The sequence below is a fragment of the Protopterus annectens genome, chromosome 6.part0, assembly GCF_019279795.1.
Source record: "Protopterus annectens isolate FY-2018-M chromosome 6.part0, PAN1.0, whole genome shotgun sequence".
NCBI lineage: Eukaryota > Metazoa > Chordata > Ceratodontiformes > Protopteridae > Protopterus > Protopterus annectens.
The window spans coordinates 1,300,064,165-1,300,089,189 of record NC_056737.1 but is presented as its reverse complement, the minus strand read 5'-3'; the positions used below and the strand labels follow the sequence as shown (position 1 = coordinate 1,300,089,189).

Sequence of the window (25,025 nt, the reverse complement as noted above, 5' to 3'; positions counted from 1 at the left end):
ACGTTCTGGACGCACCATACATCTGACATTTGACCTTAGCCAGTGGACAGAGTGGTACATAACAGGATGTATGAGCATAAAATCCTCAGACTATCTAGAACCAGGAGGACTTTGGAAGGGCTTGAGGACCATCAATAAGGGGTAGTCCAGCTAAGAGAGGTATTTTGTTTTTCTCTTTCAGGCCACAAGCAGTAGGGGATCAAAAAAGCAGAACAACCAAAAAGGGGGTGGGGGAGGTGAAGTAAGGAGGGTTGGAAGCCATACTTTAACAGCGATCAGTGGGATATCTACTGTTCTTGCAAGTTCTTACACAGCTGTACTATGCCATTCCTTGGATCACTACCGCATCTAAACCGATGGGTGATTCTCAAAGCTAGAGATTAAGGATGGATGGATCAGAAAAAGGAGTACTATCTTCCAGACCTAGAAGTACAGATCAAGCAAAAGAAGGTCAATATCTAGAAAATGCATCCACTCTAATATTTAAGATGTGAAATGAAGACCAGATAGCTGCCTCAAGAATGGATCTGAAATCAATAACTCTGGAGAAGGCTCCAGATAAGGACACAGCACAGGTGGAATTAGCCTTCGTAGGTGAAGGCAGGGATGTACCATGAGAGGAGTAACAAAGGGAGATCGATTTCAATATGGTTTGTTTGGAAACTGGGTTGCCTATCTTACTTTCCTGAAAGAAGACAAAAAGCTGATGTTTTCCTTAAAGTTTTTGTCCTGTACAAGCAGCATCTCAGTTGCCTGTACACATTCAAGGAATGGAGGAGTCTTTTGCCCCTATTTTGTGGATTAGGGAAAAACACGGGTAAATGAATGGTCTGGCTGAGATGGCTCATTTACCACCTTAGGTATAAATTAGAAATTATGTACTCACCATAACGTTCCATCTGAGTAGGTAGCTTAATTTGTCTGCAACCCGTGGGTCTTGGATCCGATATCGGATCCGAGCCGGCAACTTGTTTCAAGCTAATGGATCCGAGCTCCTAGCTCCTCCCTTCACCCATAATCCCCTGCTAACCCTCCATGACCTCAGATCGAGTTTGCCCCTCAATATTTACCCAAAAAAATGGGTATCCAACTACAAATAGATCCGAAGAAGGCCAGGGGGAAGGAGGGGGGGATGGTTGCAGACAAATGAAGCTACCTACTCAGATGGAACGTTATGGTGAGTACATAACCTCTAAATCTGAAGTAGGGAGTTCATTTGTCAGCAACCTGTGGGACAGAGTCCCCAGCTACCTGCACCTTGGGTGGCCATCATGGAAGGATATTGCGAAGCACCGCAGAGCCAAAGGATGCTCTCCCTCTAGAAATCACATCCAGTTTGTAGTGGTTAATAAAGGTATGAGATGAAGCCCAAGTGGCTGCCGAACAAATATCATCCAATGGAACTCTAGACTTGAAGGCCGCAGAAGTAGAAATGGAGCGGGTGGAATGAGCATGAACTCCTTCTGGTGCGGGTCTCCCAGAGACTTGATACGCCAATAGGATACATTGAGAAATCCAGCGTGATAAAGATACTTTTGAAATTGCTTTCCCCAAATTAAATTTGGCAAAGGAAACGAACAGCTGGTCGGATTGCCTATGGCCAGCTGTTCTATGAGTATAAAAACGAAGCTGCCCATGAACATCTAATGAGTGCAGCTTGTACTCTCCCTTATTCTGATATTTAGGGAAGAAAACCGGTAAATTTATGGATTGATTTATGTTGGTTTCTGATGCGATCTTGGGAAGAAAAGAGGGATTGATCTTGAGGTACCCTCTGTCTGGGTGAAAGATTAAATAAGGAGGCTTCACAGAAAGAGCTTGAAGCTCCGAAACTCTCTGCTGAAGTGATGGCTACAAGGAATGCTGTTTTCCAAGACAGGAATTTGAGATCTACTGAAGCAGCGGGTTCAAAAGGTGGAGCAGTCAAGGCTTGAAGAACTAGTGCAAGATCCCATGGTGGCACGGCTTCCTTTATAGGGGGTCTAAGTAAGAAGGTGCCCTTGAGAAAGGTTTTACACAACTTGGCCGACATCAAATGCCCTGTATCATGTCCCACATGGTAATGTGATATGGCTGCCAATTGCACTTTGACAGTTGAACAACTAGCGCCTTCCTGAAAGAGCTCAGTTAGGAAGTCTAATATAGACGGAAGAGGAGCCGTAAAGGGATCTAGATAATGATGCTCCGCCCAGATGGAAAAACGTTTCCATTTACTGCGGTACACTTTCCTGGTGGAAGGCTTATGCGCTGCCACAAGGATGGCTTTGACTGGTGAAGAGATACCGGGAGTCCTAACTAGGAGTGGAACTGGAGCAACCAAGATGTCAGTTTCCGATTGCCCAGGTTTGGGGTCGGTAAGTTCGACGGATGGGAGATGAGATCCAGAGTGGGATCTAGAATCCAAGGAGGATTCACAAGGTGAGACCACAGGTAAGGGAACCAAATTTGCCGAGGCCAGAATGGGGCAATGAGGATCATCCTGCTCCCCAACCGTGAGGCTTTCTGTAAGAGTTGCAGCATCATGGGAAGCGGAGGATAGGCATAAAGTAGACCGGGTGGCCAAGCATGCACCAGAGCGTCTCTTGGAGTTTCCCCTGGAGGGGGGATTAGAGCGAAGAAATTGTCGCATTTGGTGTTTGATGGAGACGCAAAAAGATCGCAGCAGGGTTGCCCCCAGATTGTGAATATCTGCTTCGCTACTAGTGGATTGAGAGACCACTGGTACGGGGTAAGAAGGGTGCGACTGAGCTTGTCCGCTAGGATGTTGGTCCGTCCCGGAATGTGCGTTGCAATGAGAAAGCGGTTGGTGGAGATCGCCCATTCCCATACTCTCATGGCTTCGCGGCATAGGGGGTAAGATCTGGTTCCCCCCTGTTTGTTGATGTACCAGACAACCGACATGTTGTCCGACTGAATCGCAATTGTTCCTATGGGGTGGAGATCCTGAAGTGCTTGCAACGCAAACAGCACCGCTCTCATCTCCAGAACGTTGATATGCAGGGAGGTCTCTGTGTCGTTCCATGTGCCTTGGACTGTCCTGCCTGAATAATGCCCCCCCACCCGAGGCGGGAGGCGTCCGTGGTCACCGTGGCGAGAGGGGGAGAAGTGCAGAAGGGACGGCCCGTATGGAGGTCCGAGGCTTGGAGCCACCATAATAGAGCCCTCCTGCAAGCCTTGCTGATAGCAATGGGGTGGTGAAGAGGAAGGGATAGAAAGGACCATTGCACTAAGTGTCCATTGCAGTACCCGCATGTTCAGACGGGCGCATGGAAGAAGTGTAATCGCTGCCGCCATGAAGCCTAGTGCCCTCAAGACCAATTCCGCTGGAGAAGTCTCTGATTGGAGGATAACCCGCACATGGAGTTGCAAATTCCGTATTCTCTCGGAGGTTAGGAAGGCTCGTAGCTCTCTGGTGTTTATTCTGGCACCTATGAATTCTATGACTTGTGTTGGGGCCAGAAGGGATTTGTCGACATTGATGGTAATGCCTAAAAGTGGGGCTAGGCGGAGAAAGAAATCTCTGGCTGAGCAAAGTAGATGCCTTGTTGAGGTGGTCAGGAGCCAGTCGTCCAGGTACGGAAAGACCTGTATTCCCTGGAGTCTCAGGTGGGCCACAATCACTGCTAATACCTTGGTGAACACCCTGGGGTCTGTGGTGAGGCCAACGGGAAGGACCCTGAACTGATAGTGACTGGATCCCAGCCGGAAGCGGAGGAACCTCCTGGATCGTCTGTCCATTAGAATGTGGTAGTACGCATCCTTGAGGTCTATAGAGCACATCCAATGGTTTTCCCTTAAAAGGGGAAGAATAGATTGAAGAGTGACCATTCGGAATTTTTCCTTGGTTACTGACAGGTTCAAGCGGGAAAGGTCTAGAATCGGTCTCAAGTCCCCCGTCTTTTTTGGCACCAAAAAGAACCTGGAGTAGAACCCTAATCCGAGCTGGTCTTGGGGGACGGGCTGGATGGCTTTTTTTCTTAGCAGCTGCGGCCTCCCTCTGATCGGGTGGTACATCGGGGAGGTTTTTGAGTTTGGGGACATAGAGTAATGGTATTTTGTACCCTCTGGATATAATGCGAAGCACCCAGCGGTCTGTAGTGATGGACTCCCATGCCGCTAGGTGCTCCGAGAAGCGCCCCCCGACTGCCTCCAGAGTGGAGCAGCCGGGCAACCTTCAGGAAGCTGCTGCTGGCCGCTCAGAGAAAGGTTCTCTGGACCCAAAGTTTCTCAGAGCCCTCTGCCCTGGGCGGTGTCCTCCCTGTCCTCCTCTGCCACGGTAGGACTGGTTGTCCGGAGCGGGTTGGGAATGTTGCGATTTCCGGAACCACATCTTCTTCTGACCCTTTTGGTTCTTCGAAAAGGACCGCTGGGGAGCAGAGAAGCGGACTCCGACGGCAGACGTCTTCCCGTCCTTCTCGCTCTGGACATGTGTCTCGCGAACCGTTTTGCCAAACAGGGCAGAACCATCGAAAGGGGCGTTCGCAAAGGATGCTTTAAAAGGCTCCGCAAAGTCACAATGACGGAGCCAGGCCTGACGTCTCATGACTAGGCCTGCTCCGCTAGCCCTAGCGGCTCCCTCTGTGGCGTGGGACAATAGCCGCATAGAGGTATTAGAAATTGATCCCAGAGTGGCCATTTGGGTGGAGTACAATTGCTCGTCATCCGCCGACATGGACTCAGAAGGGGAGGCAGCGTATTCTTTGATAAGATCCCACTGCATCCTGATGACATGTGGCATATAGTTCAGAGACCTTACCGAGAAGGTAGCCAAACTAAAAACTCGCTTCCCTAAGCAGTCCATCGAGCGGGACTCCTTGCTCAGATGGACTGAGGGGCTCTCCTGAGCCAATTCCCTCTTCGTGGCTGCCGCCGTCAACATGGCATCTACGGGGGGGCCCTTACTCCAGTGTGAACGGTCTGAGGGGGGGCTAAGTATTTTGTCCGGGCGTTTTGGTATTGGCTCCACGGTGTCCGGATCCTTCCACGCCCTGGTGGTAATGAGGTCCACCAGGGGGTCGGCTGGAGGGGACACCCAAGAGGTAGACGGGCCTGCTTCGAATGCCTCCAGAAACACGGACTCGTCGGAGGAAGACTTGGGGGCAGACCACCCACCTCTGATCCTCAGCATCTCCATGATGTCTCCAAAGGAGACATCCTCAGGGGGCGATCTTGGGGAGCCTTCCCCTTCTTCCAAGTCCGTGTCCTCGGTTAAGGACTCAGGGGAGTCCACGTGCCTCCTCTTGCACTTATGCTTGCGTGGCACTTCCTCGTGGGGGGCTGTCCGAGGAGGCCTCGCCAGCAACATCTTGTTCCAATGGAACCATCTGTGACAATGAAGCAGGCTGTCCCTTTGGCCGGGTGATGGAAGCCTGGCCCAGCAGAGAGGGAGTGCAGGGAGGAGCCAAAACAAGGACCGGGGGTCCAGATGCTCTCAACAGAGCCCTCTCCACAACATCGAAGGCCGAGGGAGAACCACTCTCTCTTGGATCCGAAAGTTGGCTCCCCCTCGGATCCGATGAAGGGATCAGAACCGGCGCCGAGACCATCGGATCCGGCGACCAGTGCGCCCGACCTGGACGGAGCCGAGGCACACTGAATCCCTTGGATCCGGCTCGGGCCACGGCTCGAGAGGTCGGATCCGACAGGCTCGAGGGCAGGGTCGGAACCGGCACCGAGTACTGCCGGCGACCCACCCGGCTCCAACGCTGCTCGACTCCGACGCCCGAACCTGGATAGCGGGTCGGAGAAGGAGCAATAGGGTGGAAAAAGGTGTCGAGCTCCCGAAGGGGGAGGCAAGAGCACTCCCATCTGCAGCTGGGCCTGGATGAACCTTGCATCATCCGTCCAAGTCTGCATCGGACATACTAAAGTAGATCTCGAAGAGGTCACCGAGGCAGGCCTGGAATGCCGCCTCGATGACCTCGATGGAGATCGGGCCTCCTCCTCGAGCCCCAGGGAGAAACAAGGGATCGGAGCCAGGAGGAGGAGACCTAAGCAGTGGAGGGAGAAGCCAGCTTAGCTGGCGGGGCGAACGGAGGTCTCGCCCGCTTGTGGTGCTTCTCCCTCTGTTTCTCCCTCCTGGCCTCCCTGCCCTCCGACGCTTTAGCAGGAGTTTGAGTCCTGGACGGAGGAAAGGGGGCAGGAATGGCAGCAACCACAGGCTGTGGTGGAGCCACGGGAGCAGCGGAGGCCGGAGCCGAGTCCGGGAGTAAAAGTCCCGCCAAGACCAGCTTTGACCTCCGCTCTTTCAGTGCCCTGGGGTTGAACGCTGCACAAATGGTACAGCCTGAGGAGAGGTGTTCAACCCCAAGGCACCGAACGCACAGAGTGTGGCCATCAGCCAGGGAGAGCTTATGGCCACACTCGGTACATTTCGAAAAAATGGCTTTTGGGGCCTCAGCCATACTTAAAAGTAAAAGGTAGAAAGTGCAGTTTTGTACCTACCATAAATGTACATGTCCGAACAGCATAGCATCTGCAGTCCTAACAAATGGGTTGTCCTGTCGTCAGGCAGCCCTTCGGTCGGCCGGATTCCAAAGTCTGGGTCTGGCCTCGGCTGGTGTCGCACTTCACCCGACGTCATCTCTGCTGGTCTTCGGGTATAAAGGCATCAGCAGACGCCATTTTCCTCAGTCTTTCTTGCCGCGTAAGTAACTCCAAGTTGCAGCCTCTAAGATGTCTTTGGTTGGTACTCCTCTGAGGAAGGCTGCTGAAGTGGCTGCTGCTCTTGTGGAATGTGGCCTAATGCCCTTGGTCACTGATTTGCCATGCTGTGAATAGCAGAAACGAATGCAGTGGCCTATCCACTTTGAAATAGTCCGCTTCGAGATACGATTTCCTTGTGATCCTGCAGCATATGGTACTAGAAGTTGTTCCGTCTTTCTGAAAGCTTTGGTTCTGTCCAAGTAGAAGCGTAGTTGTCAGTGAATATCCAAATAACGCAGAAGTCTCTCACCCTTATTCTGTGGGTTTGGGTAAAAGGTAGGCAAGTGAATTGTTTGGTTAAGGGCCACAATGGTCACTACCTTAGGCATAAATGTAGGGTTTGTCCTCAGAGAAACCCTGTCAGGATGGAAGATTATAAAAGTTTCCACAGCCATGAGTGCCTGTAACTCTGAGACTTGTCTAGCGGAGGTTATTGCTAGGAGCAGAGCTGTTTTCCAGGATAAGAATTTTATATTAGCTGCAGAGGCTGGCTCAAAGGGAGGCAGTGTAAGTTTTTCCAAGATATAGTTGAGGTCCCATGCAGGTATTGGTGCTCTCCTTGGGGGTCTTATGTTTTTGGCCCCTCTGAGGTACTGCCTTAGTAATGGATGAGAAAAAATAGGTGGTTCTGTATTGTAATGAGCTGAAATGGCAGAGGCATGAATTTTAATGGATGAAAAGGAAAGGCCTTTATCCAGCATCTGTTAAGTATTGCAAAATCTGAGGAATATTTGGAACAATCGCGTCAATACCTTGTGCCTGGTTCCAAGCACAGAATCTCATAACATCCATAACTGCTTTAGAAAGAGGTGTGTCTTGAATGGCTACATTATCCGCCATGCTGCCAGGTTTAGGGTCCTGAGATGGCTGTGCAGTATCGGACTGTCTTGTTGAGTCAATAAGTGAGGAATTTGAGGTAGTGTCCAAGCTGGACATTGGGACAAGCTCTTTAAGATTGGGTACCAGTGCTGGCGGGGCCAGTCTGAGGCAATCAATCATTTTTGGCTTCTCTTGTCTGACCCTGAGGAGTACCTTGGGAAGGAGAGGCAGAGGAGGAAAGGCATATACTGTTAGGTTTTTCCAGCTGAAAGATAGAGCAGCCACTTTCCATGCTTGCTTGTGATAGGTCCTTGTGCAGAATCTTTGTAATTGGCAATTGTGAGGAGAGACAAACAGGTCTATGTCCGGGCATCCCCAGTTCCTTGTTATCATGTTGAAGACTTGTGGGTCCAATTTCCACTCGTGGGGATCCATTAGGTTTCTGCTTAGTTCGTCTGCCAGAGTATTTATCCTTCCTGGCAGGAATTGTGCTTGCAGATGTACTTAGTAAGTCAATGCTGTGTCCCACAAGTTCATGGCTAGTCTGCAGAGGGGGTAGGAATGTGTGCCCCCTTGCTTGTTTATGTACCACATGACTGTGGTATTGTCCGACTTTACCAGTAGTTGCCCTGGGTGAAGTAGATCCTTGAAGGCTGTCAGGGCATTTTGAACTGCTAGCATCGCTTTTTGATTGATATGTAGATGCATTTGACTTGCAGACCATGTGCCCTGAATACATCTTCCTGCCATATGTGCCCCCCAGGCATAATCTGATGCATCTGTTGTCAATGTCTGCCTGGCTGTGGGTAAGATGAATGGCTGTTCCGTGTTGTGGTGACAGGCTTTTGTCCACCATCGAAACTCCTGTTGCAGGCAGGGAATGAGGGTAATTATTGTTTCCAGGCTGTGGCAATGTTGAGTCCAAACACTTTTTAGATACCATTGAAATTTCCTCATATGCAGTCTTGCATATGGAATTAGCAGAATGCATGATGCCATGAAGCCCAAAGCCTGCAGAATTTTTCTTGCAGATATCTGGGTCTTTGTTACCAACATTTTGAAATAAGTAGTTAGCTGTCTGTGTTTGGCGTGAGATAAGCCATCTGGGCAGCTGTATTTAAGCTTGCACCCAGGAATATTATCTCTTGAGAGGGTACGAGTTTTGATTTCTTTTCGTTTACTGTGTACCCTAGGCCTGCTAGTAATGTTTTTACAAACGCCAGATGCTGTAGTAGAGTGTCCTTGTTCTCTGCTTGAATAAGGCAGTCGCCCAAGTAAGCATATATTTGAATTCCTCTTTGTCTGCAAAAAGCAATTACTGCTGCCAGGCACTTTGTGAAGACCCTGGGCGCAGTAGACAAGCCAAAGGGCAGTGCAGAGAATTGGTAATACATTGAGCCAGCTATAAATCTGAGGTATCTTCTGCATGACTGTCTGATTGGGACATGCAGGTATGCCTCTTTGAGGTCTAAAGTCACAAGCCAAGCCTTCTTGCCCAACATGGGCAGAAGCTGCTGCAGAGTTAACATTTTGAATTTTGGAATGTCCAGGAATGTGTTCAGGATAGACAAGTCCAGTATTGGTCTCCAGGTTTTGTCCTTTCTGGGCACCAAGAATAGCCTTGAGTAAAATCCCCATCCCTGCTCTTGTTGTGGCACTTGCTGAATGGCCCTCATGTCCATGAGGGATGAAAGTTGTTTTTGTGCCTCTGCCCATTGATTGAGTGGCAGGTCTGGCATGCCGTTTGGCCTTGGCAGGGTGTGAAAGTGGAACCTGTAGCCCTGGGATACGATATTTTAAGACCCCTTTGTCCTGAGTGATCATGTACCAATTCTGAGCAAAAAGTGCTAGTTTCCCCCACAAGGGAGCTGCCAGAAGATAAGTGCTTGGTGCTGGCAGGGGATAGTCATTGAGACTGTTTCCTGTATGGCTGTGATTTTTCTACTCCGCTTTTGGAGGTTGAAGCACCCCATTGTTTAGGCCTGTATGAGCCTTGGGACTGTGATCTGCCTCTGGGGCGTCTGTATCTACCTCTTTCTGGCCTGACACTGGAAAGGACCAATTCTTTGCAGGCCAGTTCCTGCTAAATCTGGGAGGCTGCACCCGTAAGAAATTCTTGACTGTTTGCATAGATTTAGCTTTGTCCTCCATTTTCTTCAAAACCTCTTCTGCTTTAACACCAAACAAGGTATCATGTTGTAGTGGAGCATCTAATAATTTTGCTTTAACATGATCAGGCAGATTCTGTTATCAGGCAGATTCTGTTCTTTTAACCATGCATGTCTCCTAATGACAGAACCTGTAAGTGGCCCTGCAAGAGGCCTCTAGAGAATCAAAACCACATTGCAAAGTATGCTTTCCTACTTGTTCAGCAGCATGCAATAAATCCTGCATTTCTTTGTTTTCTGCACATTCTGAATTTGTCAACATTTTTTGTTTAAGCAGTGACATTAGATATTGCTGATATTTAAGCATATGAAATTGACAATTTAAAGCTCTTACAGCCAAGGTAGTAGAAGTAAACATCTTTTTCCCCCATCTGTCCAGGGCCCTTGAATCCTTATCAGAGGGTATACGTTTTTTTGCAGTGGACGCCTTGACCCCTTTGGGACCCTGAGAGATAGTTTCTGGGTCTGCAGCAGGGTTTTTATAAAGAAATTTATGTGAATCAGGAACCCTGTAGTATCTGTCTGGCTTAACAGGAGCTGGTGGCAGAGAGTCAGGAGACAGTCCGGACTCTGTAAATACATCATCTACAATGTCTAAAACAGGAGGGATAGCAAGGGGCCTGTGCTGAGGTAATAAGAGGAAGTCTCTGAGCCTTTTCTTGGATAGTGAGTAATCTTGGCTCTCCCAGTGGAAATGCTCCCACAAAGTATGTAGGGTTTCCCCAAAAGAATAATCCTCAGGAGGAGAGGCTGAAGGGATAGATTCTTCAGCATCAGAATCCTCATAGGGAGGAAGAGAGTATTCCTGGTCAGAAGAGGAATCAGAGGAAATGGGAACCTGATCTGAAGATTCAGATTCTATCTCTTGCCTAGGGCTCTTATCAGGAGGGGGATGGGAACCCCTGATCAAAGTAATTAGGTCTTCGGCCATTTTCAGCATCTGTTTTTTTAGGCAAGGAGGCCTGTCCAGGAGAATGCTGTACTTGTTTCTTTGTCTTTAGAGCTGCTTTAGTCTTTGCCTTTGAAGCTGAAGTTGGTTTTACATATAACTGTGTAGGCCTGAAAACACCCTCAGAAGCCGATGCCTGCTCAGCGGCTCCGGACCCATCTGAGGGAATAGTTTCCGAGTGTCCAATACCTTGAGTTTCCAGCGGCCTAGTCGGCTCCACATGGGAGTCGGAAGCGGCCTGTGTCTCTGAGGTAGCGGGCATCAGGGGCTGCGAACGCGCCTCACTGAGAACCGGCGACAGGCGTAGCAGAAGCCTCGTCGTCGGTTTTGGACTTTGGGTGCCTGTCCTTTTCTTTGCGCTTTTTATAAACTCCGGTAGTCGGTTGCTCCAACGGCATTATATAGTTAAATCGTCTGCCAAAATAATGAAATGCAAAATTGTACCATCGCTTAACAGTGCGTTGGTTAAATCTAGCACAAAACCGACAACTAGCAACGTCGTGGTCAGGGCATAAGCAAGGAATACAGTAAGAATGAAAAACCTTCTGAGGTATTTGCTTCCACAAGAAATACAGTTATTAACTTTTTCAGACTTCGGTCTGGAGCAAGCAAAAAGTTTCCCCAACGGGGTACTTAGCTTTAATGAAGACTTCGGATCTGAAATTCGAATTTGAAAATCTCAGGAGTCGGCCGACCAGCACTTGCAAACTGCTTTTGCTTCGGGCACCGCGCAGCAAGAAAGACTGAAGAAAATGGCGTCAGCTGCATCTTTTATACCCCTGGCGCACTGACGTCAGGGAGGAGGCAACAGCAACCGACGCCGGACCTAGACTTTGGAACTCGGGCCGACTGCGGGTAGCCTGTCAGCAGGATAACCCAATTGTAATGACTGCAACAGTGAAACAAGAACATCTTCAAATCTGAAGAGGCAGATGGTTGAAAGGGAGGCAGAGTAAGTTTTACCAGGACAAAATTATGAACCCAAGCAGGAGTAGGAGCTCTTCTGGGAGGTCTAAGACTACTAGATCCCCTCAGGAACTGCTTCATCAAGGGCTGAGAAAAAATGGGTTGCTCAAAAGAACAATGAGCTGAAATTGCCGATGTCTGAATTTTGATTGAAGAAAAGGAAAGTCTACCATTAAGCAATCCTGCCAGGTAGTCAAGAATGAGAAAAAGAGAAGGATGAGAAGAGTCTTCTCCTTTAGCTAGTATCCAAGAGCAAAATCTTTTCCATTTATCTGAATAGGATTTTCTTGTGCTAGGCCTCCTGGCCTCATGAAGAAAGTACAGTTTTGTATCTACCATAAATGTAGATGGTAGAGTGCTAATACAGCTGCAGTCATAACAGATGGGTTCTCCTGCCGTCAGGCGGGTCCTTGTTCGGCCGAATTCCAAAGTCTAGGTCCGGCGTCGGTTGTCGTCGCTTCTTCCCTGACGTCAGTGCGACAGGGGTATAAAAGAACAAGCCGACGCCATTTTCTTCAGTTTTTCTTGCCACAGATGTCAGGTGCCCCCAGAAGGAAGGCAATACATAAATTAATGTAATAATGCAGTGCAATATAATCAAAAAACAGTAGTTGCAAGCAAATACACCATAAATGAATACCAAAATCAAGTTGTATGAGGGGGTGTTAGCCAATAGGCCTGTCCCAAGAGGGGAAGGAGGGAGGGGAACCTGGACTGCAGCTGTATTAGCACTCGAACATCTACATTTATGGTAGGTACAAAACTGTACTATGTTCATCGTGCATACCAGCTGCAGTCATAACAGATGGGTAGAATCCCAAAGCTAAAAAAGGGGTGGTAGGCACTAGGTGGAACTAGGAGGAGCCAGGATGCCCTGCAAGACTGCAGTGGCAAAGCCTGCTCTAGTTTTGGGGTATAATGGTAGGTGGTAGTGCTTGGAGAAGGTATGCACAGAACTCCAAGTGGCTGCTTCCAAAATATCTTTGGTAGGAACTCCTCTGAGGAAAGCTGCAGAGGTAGCTGTGGCCCTTGTGGAGTGAGATCTGATGCCTGCAGGCACAGTTTTACCATGAAAAGAGTAACAAAAGCGTAAGCAGTGGGCTATCCATTTTGAGATTGTCTGTTTGGAAATTGGCTTCCCTTGAGCTCCTATAGCATAGGACACAAAGAGTTGTTCTGATTTTCTGAAAGGCTTTGTTCTGTCCAAATAACGTAGCTGTCTGTGGATGTCCAAGGAATGTAGTAGTCTCTCCCCTTTGTTTTGAGGATTAGGATAAAAGGTAGGTAAGTGAATAGCCTGATTCAAAGCTACCCTGGATACCACCTTTGGTATAAAGGACGGATTGGTTCATAAGGAAACTCTGTCCTGATGGAAAATGATGAAAGGTTGCACAGACATGAGGGCTTGTAGTTCCGATACCCTGCGAGCTGAGGTGATAGCCAGAAGGAAGGATGTTTTCCAGGACAAATATTGCAAATCTGTTGAGGCAGCTGGCTCAAAAGGAGGCAAGGTCAGCTTTTCTAGAATGAAATTGAGGTCCCAAGCAGGTATTGGTTGTTTCCTTGGGGGTTTTATATTCTTAGCCCCTCTGAGGAACTGTCTTAAGAGGGGATGAGAGAATAAAGGAGGATCAGTGTTGTATTCTGCAGAAATGGCTGAGGCATGGATTTTGATGGAGGAGAATGAAAGTCCACTGCTTAGCAGCTCAGCTAGATACTGTAATATTTGAGGTAAATTCAGTATTCCAGGATTCTGGCCCTTTTTCTCATTCCAGGCACAAAATCGCTTCCATTTTGCGGAGTAAGCATTCCTAGTAGAAGGCCTTCTGGCCTCCAGAATGACATTCTGCACCTCCTTGGAGAGTAGGGTCTGTTGTGAAGTTAAGGAATATTCCATGCGGCCAGATTGAGTGTTTTCAGCTGACTGTGAAGAGTTTTGAAGCTGTGCTGAGTCAGAAGAAGAGGCATTAGAGGTAGGGTCCATGGTGGGGAATACATCAGGCTCCTCAGGAGTGGGTACCAGTGCTGTCTTGGCCAGTCTGGAGCAATGAGAATCATCTTTGGTCTGTCTGCTTTGGTTTTTAATAGAACTTTGGGCAGCAGAGGAAGAGGTGGAAAGGCATAAAATGTCATTGTTGTCCAAATGAAAGAGAGAGCGTCCACTCTCCAGGCCTTTGGATGAAAAGTCCTTGAGCAGATTTTTGTCAATTGGTGATTTTTGTGGGAGGCAAAGAGATCTATGTCTGGCCTTCCCCATGCTTGAATTATTTCTGTAAAAACTTGAGGGTGCAACTTCCATTCGTGTGGGTCTGTCATATTTCTGCTTAGGTTGTCTGCCAACGTGTTTTCCTTGCCTGGCAAGTACTGTGCTTGAAGTTCGATTTGTAATTCCAGAGCTATGTTCCAAAGTGACATGGCCAACCTGCATAGGGGGTATGAATGGGTTCCTCCCTGTTTGGTTATGTACCACATTACTGTGGTGTTGTCTGTCCTTATCAATAGTTGGCCTGGATGCAGAAGGCCTTTGAAAGCTATAATAGCATTTATTACTGTTAGCATTTCCTTTTGATTGATGTGTAGGGGCTTTTCTTTTTGGGACCATTTGCCCTGAATGCACCAATCTGTCATGTGCGCCCCCCAGGCGTAGTCCAAGGCGTCTGTTGTGATGACTTGATTTGCTTGAGGCTTGCAGAATGGGAGACCTGTGTTTCTCTGGCATGCTTGAGCCCACCACAGAAATTCCTTTTGAAGACATGGAATCAGTGGTATTATTGTTTCCAAACTGTGGCTGTGTTGAGACCATAGGTTTTTCAGGTACCGTTGAAGTTTCCTCATATGCAGCTTTGCACATGGGATTAGTAGGATGCAAGATGCCATGAATCCCAGAGCCTGCAGGATTTTCCTTGCAGTCAGCCTGGTGAAATTTGCTAGTTTTCTGAAGTATTGAGTTAGTTGCCCCTGTTTCTCTGGCGTGAGTTAGGCCATCTGGGTGTTTGTGTCCAAATTGGCACCCAGGAAAATTATTTTTTGTGAGGATATTAGCCTTGATTTCTTTTTGTTGACTGTGTACCCCAGAGAATTCAACAACATTATTACAAAAGCCAGATGTTTCAGAAGTATGTGCTTGCTGTCCGCTTGGATCAGGCAGTCGTCCAAATATGGGTATATTTGTATCCCTTGAAGTCTGCAGTAGGCAATTACTGATGCCAGGCATTTCGTGAATACTCTGGGCGCAGTAGATAAGCCAAAGGGCAATGCAGAGAATTGATAATGGGTTGAACCTGCAAGAAATCTGAGGTATCTTCTGCAATTTTGTCTGATTGGGACATGCAGGTATGCCTCCTTGAGGTTCAATGTTACCAGCCAAGACTCCTTGCCCAGCATGGGAAGAAGCTGCTGTAATGTGAGCATCTTGAATTTTGGCACGAGTAAAAATGTGTTTAGGATGGATAGGTCCAAAATAGGTCTCCAATCTTTTCCCTTCCTTGGTACCAGGAATAGTCTGGAATAAAAACCTTGACCTTCTTCTTGAGTAGGTACCTCTTGAATAGCTTTCATGTCCATGAGATCTGAAATTTGTCTTTGTGCCTCTGCCCTTTGATTGTGTGGCAGGTTTGGCATGCCTCTGTTTTGTGGAAGGGTGTGAAAATGGAATCTGTAGCCTCTGTTTATAATGTCCAGGATCCATTTGTCTTTTGTGACAATATGCCAATTTTTCGAAAATAATGCCAGTTTTCCACTTAAGGGTGCTGCCATTTGAGCCTTGCTTGGCATGCAAAGGGGAAAGTCATTGGGTTTGCTTTCTGAATGGCTGTGAACTATCCTCACCACCTCTTTGTGTAGGAGTTTGCCATTGTCTGCCTCTAAACGATCCTTGAGATTGCCCTCTGCCCCTCGGGCGCCTGTACCTACCTCTTCGGGGTCTGTCCGTGGCTGGAAATGACCAATTTTTGGAAGGCCAATTTCTACTGAAACGTGGAGGTTGTACCTGTAGAAAATCTTTCACTGTTTGCATTGATTTAGCCTTTTCCTCCATTTTCTTTAATACCTCCTCAGCTTTAACACCAAATAATACATCCTTTTGTAGAGGGGCATCTAGTAATTTAGCTTTGACATGATCTGGTTAAGGTTTGCTCCTTGAGCCGGCATGTCTACGTATGACTGATCCTGTAACAGCAGCTCTACATGAGGCCTCTAGAGCATCAAAACCACATTGCAAGGTATGTTTACCCACTTGTTCTGCACTATGCATCAAATCCTGCAACTCCTTCAAGTCTGGTTGTTCAGGTTGTGACATTTTGCTTCTCAACTGTGATAACAGAAACTGTTGATACTTTAACATATGGAACTGGCAGTTTAATGCCCTCATGGTTAAGGTGGCCGAGGTGTATACCTTTTTTCCCCATCTTTCTAAAGATCTGGGATCTCTCTCTGAAGGTAATGGATTTTTAGCAGTGGAGGCCTTAATTCCCTTGGGGACCTGTGAGATAGTTTCTGGGTCAGCCGCATGGCTTTTGTATAAGAATTGGTCTGAGTCAGGAAAGTACAGTTTTGTACCTACCATAAATGTAGATGTTCAAGTGCTAATACAGCTGCACGCATAACAGATGGGTTCTCCTGCCGTCAGGCGGGTCCTCGGTCAGCCGAATTCCAAAGTCTAGGTCCGGCGTCGGTTGTCGTCGCTTCTTCCCTGATGTCAGTGCGACGGGTATAAAAGAACCAGCCGACGCCATTTTCTTCAGTTTTTCTTGCCACAGATGCCAGGTGCCCCCAGAAGGAAGGCAATACATAAATTTGTGTAATAAAGCAATGGCATATAATCAAAATACAGTAGTTGCAAGCAAATACACCATAAATGAATACCCCAATCAGGTTGTATGAGAAGGTGTTAGCCAATAGGCCTGTCCCAAGAGGGGAAGGAGGGAGGGAAACCTGGACTGCAGCTGTATTAGCACTCGAACATCTACATTTATGGTAGGTACAAAACTGTACTATGTTCATCGTGCATACAGCTGCAGTCATAACAGAAGGGTAGAATCCCAAAGCTAAGAAAGGGGTGGTAGGCACTAGGTGAAACTAGGAGGAGCCAGGATGCCCTGCAAGACTGCAGTGGCAAAGCCTGCTCTAGTTTTGGAGTATAATGGTAGATGGTAGTGCTTGGAGAAGGTATGCACAGAACTCCAAGTGGCTGCTTCCAAAATATCTTTGGTAGGAACTCCTCTGAGGAAAGCTGCAGAGGTAGCTGTGGTCCTTGTGGAGTGAGATCTGATGCCTGCAGGTACAGTTTTACCATGAAAAGAATAACAAAAGCGTATGCAGTGGGCTATCCATTTTGAGATTGTCTGTTTGGAAATTGGCTTCCCTTGAGCTCCTATAGCATAGGACACAAAGAGCTGTTCTGATTTTCTGAAAGGCTTTGTTCTGTCCAAATAATAACGCAGCTGTCTGTGGATGTCCAAGGAATGTAGTAGTCTTTCCCCTTTGTTTTGAGGATTAGGGTAAAAAGTAGGTAAGTGTATAGCCTGATTCAAAGCTACCCTGGATACAACCTTTGGCATAAAGGACGGGTTGGTTCGTAAGGAAACTCTGTCCTGATGGAAGATGATAAAAGGCTGCACAGCCATGAGGGCTTGTAGTTCCGATACCCTACGAGCTGAGGTGATAGCCAAAAGGAAAGCTGTTTTCCAGGACAAATATTGCAAATCAGTTGAGGCAGCTGGCTCAAAAGGAAGCAAGGTCAGCTTTTCTAGAATGAAATTGTGGTCCCAAGCAGGTATTGGTTGTTTCCTTGGGGGTTTTATATTCTTAGCCCCTCTGAGGAACTGTCTTAAGAGGGGGTGAGAGAATAAAGGTGGATCAGTGTTGTATTCTGCAGAAATGGCTGAGGCATGGATTTTGATGGAGGAGAATGAAAGTCCACTGCTTAGCAGCTCAGCTAGATACTGTAATATTTGAGGTAAATTCAGTTTTCCAAGATTCTGGCCCTTTTTCTCATTCCAGGCACAAAACCGTTTCCATTTAGTGGAGTAAGCTTTTCTAGTAGATGGCCTTCTGGCCTCCAAAATGACATCCTGCACCTCCTTGGAGAGTAGGGTCTGTTGAGATGTTAAGGAATCTTCCATGTGGCCAGATTGAGTGTTTTCAGCTGACTGTGAAGAGTTTTGAAGCTGTGCTGAGTCAGAAGAAGAGGCATTAGAGGTAGGGTCCATGGAGGGGAATGCGTCAGGCTCCTTAGGAGTGGGTACCAGTGCTGTCTTGGCCAGTCTGGAGCATTGAGAATAATCTTTGGTCTGTCTGCTCTGGTTTTTAATAGAACTTTGGGCAGCAGAGGAAGAGGTGGAAAGGCATAAACTGTCATTGTTGTCCAACTGAAAGAGAGAGCGTCCACTCTCCAGGCCTTTGGATGAAAAGTCCTTGAGCAGAATTTTGTCAATTGGTGATTTTTGTGGGAGGCAAAGAGATCTATGTCTGGCCTTCCCCATGCTTGAATTATCTCTGTAAAAACTTGAGGATGCAACTTCCATTCGTGTGGATCTGTCATATTTCTGCTTATGTTGTCTGCCAGCGTGTTTTCCTTGCCTGGCAAGTACTGTGCTTAAAGTTCGATTTGTAATTCCAGAGCCATGTTCCAAAGTGACATGGCCAGCCTGCATAGGGGGTATGAATGGGTTCCTCCCTGTTTGTTTATGTACCACATTACTGTGGTGGTGACTGTCCTTATCAATAGTTGACCTGGATGCAGAAGGTCTTTGAAAGCTATAATAGCATTTATTACTGCTAGCATTTCCTTTTGATTGATGTGAAGGTGCTTTTCTTTTTGGGACCATTTGCCCTGAATGCACCGATCTGTCATGTGTGCCCCCCCAGGCGTAGTCCGAGGCATCTGTTGTGATGACTTGATTTGCTTGAGGCTTGCAGAAAGGGAGACCTGTGTTTCTTTGGCATGCTTGAGCCCACCACAGAAATTCCTTTTGAAGACATGGAATTAGTGGTATTATTGTTTCCAAACTGTGGCTGTGTTGAGACCATAGGTTTTTCAGGTACCATTGAAGTTTCCTCATATGTAGCTTTGCACATGGGATTAGTAGGATGCAAGATGCCATGAATCCCAAAGCCTGCAGGATTTTCCTTGCAGTCAGCCTGGTGAAATTTGCTAGTGTTCTGAAGTATTGAGTTAGTTGCCCCTGCTTCTCTGGCGAGAGGGAGGCCATCTGGGTGTTTGTGTCCAAGTTGGCACCCAGGAAAATTATTTTCTGAGAGGGTACTAGCCTTGATTTCTTTTTGTTGACTGTGTATCCCAGAGAATTCAACAACATTATTACAAAAGCCAGATGTTTCAGAAGTATGTGCTTGCTGTCCGCTTGGATCAGGCAGTCGTCCAAATATGGGTATATTTGTATCCCTTGAAGTCTGCAGTAGGCAATTACTGATGCCAGGCATTTCGTGAATACTCTGGGCGCAGTAGATAAGCCAAAGGGGAATGCAGAGAATTGATAATGGGTTGAACCTGCAAGAAATCTGAGGTATCTTCTGCAATTTTGTCTGATTGGGACATGCAGGTATGCCTCCTTTAGGTCCAATGTTACCAGCCAAGTTTCCTTGCCCAGCATGGGAAGAAGCTGCTGTAATGTGAGCATCTTGAATTTTGGTACGAGTAAAAATGTGTTTAGGATGGATAGGTCCAAAATAGGTCTCCAATCTTTTCCCTTCCTTGGTACCAGGAATAGTCTGGAATAAAAACCTTGACCTTGTTCGTGAGTAGGTACCTCTTGAATAGCTTTCATGTCCATGAGATCTAAAATTTGTCTTTGTGCCTCTGCCCTTTGATTGTGTGGCAGGTTTGGCATGCCTCTCATTTTTGGAAGGGTGTGAAAATGGAATCTGTAGCCTCTGTTTATAATGTCCAGGATCCATTTGTCTTTTGTGACAATATGCCAATTTTTTGAAAATAATGCCAGTTTTCCGCCTAAGGGTGCTGCCATTTGAGCCTTCCTTGGCATGCAAAGGGGAAAGTCATTGGGCTTGCTTTCTGAATGGCTGCGAACTATCCTCACCACCTCTTTGTGTAGGAGCTTGCCATTGTCTGCCTCTAAACGATCCTTGAGATTGCCCTCTGCCCCTCGGGCACCTGTATCTACCTCTTTGGGGTCTGTCCGTGGCTGGAAAGGACCAATTTTTGGAAGGCCAATTTCTACTGAAACGTGGAGGTTGTACCTGTAGAAAATCTTTCACTGTTTGCATTGATTTAGCCTTTTTCTCCATTTTCTTTAATTCCTCCTCAGCTTTAACACCAAATAATACATCCTTTTGTAGAGGGGCATCTAGTAATTTAGCTTTGACATGATCTGGTAAGGTTTGCTCCTTGAGCCAGGCATGTCTACGTATGACTGATCCTGTAACAGCAGCTCTACATGAGGCCTCTAGAGCATCAAAACCACATTGCAAGGTATGTTTACCCACTTGTTCTGCACTATGCATCAAATCCTGCAACTCCTTCAAGTCTGGTTGTTCAGGTTGTGACATTTTACTTCTCAACTGTGATAACAGAAACTGTTGGTACTTTAGCATATGGAACTGGCAGTTTAATGCCCTCATGGTTAAGGTGGCCGAGGTGTATACCTTTTTCCCCACCTTTCTAAGGATCTGGAATCTCTCTCGGAAGGTAATGGATTTTTAGCAGTGGAGGCCTAAATTCCCTTGAGGCCCTGTGAGATAGTTTCTGAGTCAGCCGCATGGCTTTTGTATAAAAATTGGTGAGAGTCAGGAACCCGGTAGCACCTGTCAGGCTTGACTGGGGCTGGAGGTAAAGAATCCGGGTTAAGGCAGGCCTCCGAGTACACATCATCTAGTATGTCTAAGACAGGAGGTATAGCCAGAGGCCTGTGCTGAGGTAGCAAGAGAAAATCCCTAAGCCTTTTCTTGGAATCTGAGTACTCTTGGCCTTCCCAGTGGAAGTGTTCCCTTAAGGTATGCAAGGTTTCCCCAAATGAGTAATCCTCTGGGGGGGAGACAGAGGGAATGGACTCCTCTGCATCAGAATCTTCAAAAGGGGAGTAAGAATGTTCCTGTTCTTCAGAGTGCTCTGAAATAATGGAGGCCTGGTCAGAGGAGGGGGATTCTTCCTCCACTCTGGGCCTTTTGTCCGGGGGTTTGAGAACCCCTGATAAGAGTAATTAAATCCTCAGCCATTTTAAGCATCTGTTTTTTAGGCATGGGGCCGGGAGATGGGCCCTGTGTAGCTTGTCTCTTAGAATGCATGGCTGCTTTAGACTTAGTGAAAGCCTTGATGGAAAAAGAAGAGGAAGGTCTGAAGACACCTTGAGAGGAGGCAGACCTGTCTACATTTTGAGAGTCACCACCAAGAGTGGCTTCGGTATCTGTAGTCGGAGTGTGGGCCGAGAAGCCTGCGACCTCGGGCACAGAAGACACCGCCAATGAAGTGTCGTCGGTAGGCAGGGGCTACGTAGGCACCTCACTGAGAACCGGACCACCTGTAGTCGGCTTTGGCGTGGTGTCGGTCGAGGCTGCAGACCTCGTGTGTCGGTCCTTATCTTTGCGTTTTTTTAGACCAAACTGTATCAGACGACATAATATAGTTAAATTTTTTGCCAAAATTGTGCTGGGCGAACTCCGCCCGACGTTTAATGGTGCGTTTGTTGAATGTAGCACAGAAACGACAGACCGAGACGTCGTGGTCTGGGCCTAAGCAAGGAATGCAGAGGGAATGAAAATCCTTATGCGGTATTTGCTTCCCACATGAAATACAATTATTAACTTTGTCTGACATCGGTCTGAGGCAAGAAAAGTTTCCCCAACGGGGTACTTAGCTTTCAAGAAGACTTTGGTTGCAAAATTTTCGTTATTTCAGGAGCTGGCCGACCGGCACTTGCGAACTACTTCTGCTTCAGGCACCGCGCGGCAAGAAAGACTGAAGAAAATGGCGTTGGCTGGTACTTTTATACCCCTGTCGCACTGACGTCAGGGAAGAAGCGACGACAACAGACGCCGGACCTAGACTTTGGAATTCGGCCGACCGAGGACCCGCCTGACGGCAGGAGAACCCATCTGTTATGACTGCAGCTGTATGCACGATGAACATCTTCAACCACCTGTTGGGAAAGATTTAAAGCATTAGCCGGGCAGTTAAATGCAGAGTTTGAAGAGGAGGATGAAGGAACTTTCCCCCTCCCTGAACCCAACAGATCTGGTACCAGGGAAAGATGCCAAGGCTGAGCTTGATAAAGGCTGCAAAGGAGTGGATATCAATGCTGCCTGGGCCAATATGGAGCTATCAGAATAGCTTTTGGTTTTTCGTCCCGTACCTTCAGTAGCACTCTGGGAAGAAGAGGAGGGAATGAATAAACTGAGAGATGTGTCCATGGGAAGGACAACGCATCCACCCTCCAAGCTTTGTTGTGAAACTCCCTGATGCAGAAGGTTGTAAGGAGATGATTGGTGTGAGAGGAGAAAAGATCCACTTGTGGGGTGCCCTAACGATGAGTGACGGGATGGAAAATGCCCCTGTTCAGTTGCCATGCGTGAAGATCCAGAACATGTCTGCTCAATTGATCCGCCAAGGAGTTTAGCCTCCCTGGAAGATAATGGGCTATTAGAAGCCCATGGATGCTTCTAGGGACCACAGTCTCCTGCTTTGTCAGCACAAGGGGTAAGAGTGAGTCCCCCCTTGCTTGTTGATGTACCACATGACTGTGGTATTGTCAGTCCTGATCAGCAGAGTCCAAGAGTAGAGTAGGCCCTTGAAAGCCAGCAAGAACTCCTGCACTGCCATCAATTATTTTAAGTTTATGTGCAGATGAATCTGCTGGGTGCGCCAAGTCCCCTGTATGCCCCTGCCCTCCAGATGAGTCCCCCATGCAACATCTGAGGTGTCTGTGGCGAGAGTCTGTCTGGCAGGCGGTGGGCGGAAAGGCAGACCCTTGTTCTGAGAACAGGCTGTCGCCCACCAGAGGAACTCCATTTGTAGACAGGGAATCAAGGGAAGAATCAAGTCCAAGTCCTGTGTGTGTTGACACCAATGATTCTTGAGGTACCACTGAAGTTTTCTCATATGCAGCCTTGCATATGGGATCATCAAAATACATGAAGCCATGAATCCCAGTGCTTGCAGGAATTGCCTTGCAGACAGCTGGGTCATGCTTGCCAAGTTCATGAAGTAAGTGGAAAGATCTTGCTTCTGTTGAGGGAGGAATACCATCTGGGTGGCTGTATTCAAACTCGCTCCCAGAAAAACAATCTCCCTTGAAGAAACCAACTTTGACTTCTTTTCGTTGAGAGTGCAACCCAAAGAGGTGAGAATGTTCTTCACGAAATCCAAACCCTTTTCTAGTTGCTCTGGGGAGTTTGCTTGAATGAGACTGTCATCCAGGTAAGGCTAAATTTGAATGTTTCGCTGCCTGCAAAAAGCAATGGCTGGAGCCAGGCACTTCGTAAAAACTCTGGGAGCAGTAGATAAGCCAAAGGGCAATGCAGAGAAATGAAAGTGTTGCGCCCCAGCCCTGAAGCGAAGGAACTGCCTGAAACTTTCCCTTATTGGGATGTGCAGATAAGCCTCCTTGAGATCCTAAGTTACCAGACATGAATCCTTGCCCAACATTGGTAGTAATTTGTTGAAGGGTGAGCATCTTGAATTTGAGAATCACCAGAAAAGTGTTTAGAATGGACAGATCCAGAATAGGGAGCCAGGTGCCCCCTTTCTTGGGTACCAGAAAAACCCTTGAATAAAAACCTAGGCCTGCGTGATTTGCAGGAACTGGCTCTATAGCCCCCATGGTCAGTAGAGAAGAAATTTGAGTTTCTACCACTGCCCTGAGAGAGTTCTGAGTATGTCTAGGTATCCTTGTAAAACAGGGAAGATGTGAAAGTAAAACTTGTAACCTTGATTTACTACATCGAGCACCCATTTGTCATCTGTGATGGTAGACCATACCTCTGTGAACCTGGCTAACCTTCCCCCCAAAGAAAACTCAGGGTGCGCAGAGGTAGGCACAAGAAGGCCAGAGTCATTGAGAATGTTTACTTTGGGAAGCTGGCTTAGAACTTCTCAATTTAGCAGAAGAAGAATGCCATTGTTTAGCCCTTTGCGAAGCAGAAGTCTGCCCTCTGGAAGATTTGAAACCCCTAGCCTAGAGTGGCCCTGCTTGCCAGGATCAGGGAAAGACCAATTCTTGGAAGGATAATGCCTACTAAACAGAGGAGGCTGAAGCTGAAGGAAATCTTTTACAGCTTGCATAGATTTTGCCTTATCCTCCAACTTCTAAAGTACCTCCTCAGCCTTATTACCAAAAAGATTGTCCTTGTGCAAAGGAACATCCAGCAATTTAGATTTAACTGGTTCAGAAAGTGGCTGCTCCCTGAGCCAAGCATGCCTTCTAATTAAAGAACCAGTGGCTGCTGCTCTGCAGGAAGCCTCCAAAGTGTCAAAACCACAATGAAGTTAATGCTTATTAACTAAAGTGGCATAATTCAGTAAGTTTTGTAAATCTTTGTTCTCAGTCATGGAAGGAATATCACCAAGTTTAGCCTTAATAGCCTCCAAAGTATGCTGCTAATACTTAAACATGTGAAAGAGACAATTCACAGATCTAATGGTAAGAGTTGCATAAGTATAGACTTTTTTACCCCACCTGTCCAAGGCCCTAGATTCTTTATCAGAAGGCACAGAGTTTTTAGCAATAGTAGCCTTAAGGATAGCTATGAAGAGAATGAAGAATGGAAAGGCTGTTGGCCCAGATGACATACCTGTGGAAACATGGAGGTGTTTAGGTGAAATGGCAGTGGAGTTTTTAACCAGATTGTTTAATGAAATCTTGGAAAGTGAGAGGATGCCTGAGGAATGGAGAAAAAGTGTTTTGGAACCGATTTTTAAGAATAAGGGTGATGTGTACAGCTGTAGTAAAGTACAGTTTTGTACCTACCATAAATGTAGATGTTCGAGTGCTAATACAGCTGCAGTAATCACAGATGGGTTCTCTGCCGTCAGGCGGTCCCTCGGTCGGCCGAATTCCAAAGTCTTGGTCCGGCGTCGGTTGTTGTCGCTTTCTCTTCTGACGTCAGTGAGGCCAGAGTATATAAGACACAGCCGACGCCATGTTCTTCAGTCTTTCTTGCCCCAGATGTCAGGTGCCCCCAGAAGGAAGGCAATACCTAAATAGTGCTTATATACATATACAAGCAATGCAATATAATCCAAAATCAGTGGTAGCAAGCAAATAAAACATAGCCGGATAACCCAGTCAGGTAGTATGAAGAGGTTGCTAGGCCTCATGCCTTTACCAAGTGGGGAAGGAGGGAGGGAAACCTGTACTGCAGCTGTATTAGCACTCGAACATCTACATTTATGGTAGGTACAAAACTGTACTATGTTCATCGTGCATACAGCTGCAGTAATCACAGATGGG

At 47.3% G+C, this 25,025-nt stretch overlaps 1 protein-coding gene across 1 annotated transcript in view; it reads right to left on the bottom strand.

Annotated features, from left to right (window-relative positions):
- The window catches only part of EPC2 (enhancer of polycomb homolog 2), a 3,037,718-nt gene that overhangs the window by 1,147,521 nt on the left and 1,865,172 nt on the right, over positions 1-25,025 (bottom strand). The gene's annotated exons all lie outside the window — the stretch shown is intronic.